Source organism: Triticum dicoccoides, chromosome 5B (assembly GCF_002162155.2).
Source record: "Triticum dicoccoides isolate Atlit2015 ecotype Zavitan chromosome 5B, WEW_v2.0, whole genome shotgun sequence".
NCBI lineage: Eukaryota > Viridiplantae > Streptophyta > Magnoliopsida > Poales > Poaceae > Triticum > Triticum dicoccoides.
Window position 1 is genome coordinate 88,344,958 of NC_041389.1, and position 778 is coordinate 88,345,735.

General features: G+C 48.7%; 1 non-coding gene across 1 annotated transcript; it reads left to right on the forward strand.

Annotated features, from left to right (window-relative positions):
- Nucleotides 1-286: 286 nt before the first annotated feature.
- On the forward strand, nt 287-405 carry LOC119313846. The gene has a single exon (XR_005152108.1). It is a non-coding gene; the product is annotated as a 5S ribosomal RNA (ribosomal RNA).
- Nucleotides 406-778: the final 373 nt, after the last annotated feature.

The following is a 778-nucleotide window of genomic DNA, read 5'->3' on the forward strand; positions in this document are numbered from 1 at the left end:
GTTTGCGATATGTTTAAGCTCGATGCTCATTGCTCGCGCGTCTTGGGGCGGCTTTGTGGCGCGAAGAGCGCGTTCTGAAAGGGGTGGAAAAAACTCGTGTTGCTGCGGTATGGAGGGAGGGGTGGAAACCGTGGAAAACTCGTCTCTGTGATTGAGCAGGAGAGTAAGTAGTATAGGACATTATCCATTGTTAGGGAACGGTTGTAATGGTAGTGAGAATGTAGAATCGTCTTTGGAGCGGACCTGGGAGTGGCAAGCATAAGGGACGAAGACGGGGCAACACGTCGGATTCGATCATACAAGCACTAAAGCACTGGATCCCATCAGAACTCCGAAGTTAAGCGTGCTTGGGCGAGAGTAGTACTAGGATGGGTGACCTCCTGGGAAGTCCTCGTGTTGCATTCCCTTTTTAATTATTTTTTGCGCCTTGTGACAAACATATCGCACGTGCGCGATATATATTAATCCCGTTAAATTCCTTTTGACGTTTGCGATATGTTTAAGCTCGATGCTCATTGCTCGCGCGTCTTGGGGCAGCTTTGTGGCGCGAAGAGCGCATTCTGAAAGGGGTGGAAAAAACTCGTGTTGCTGCGGTATGGAGGGAGGGGTGGAAACCGTGGAAAACTCGTCTCCGTGATTGAGCGGGAGAGTAAGTAGTATAGGACATTATCCATTGTTAGGGAACGGTTGTAATGGTAGTGAGAATCTAGAATCGTCTTTGGTGCGGACCTGGGAGTGGCAAGCCGCTATATTATTTTTGACGTTTGCGATATGTTTA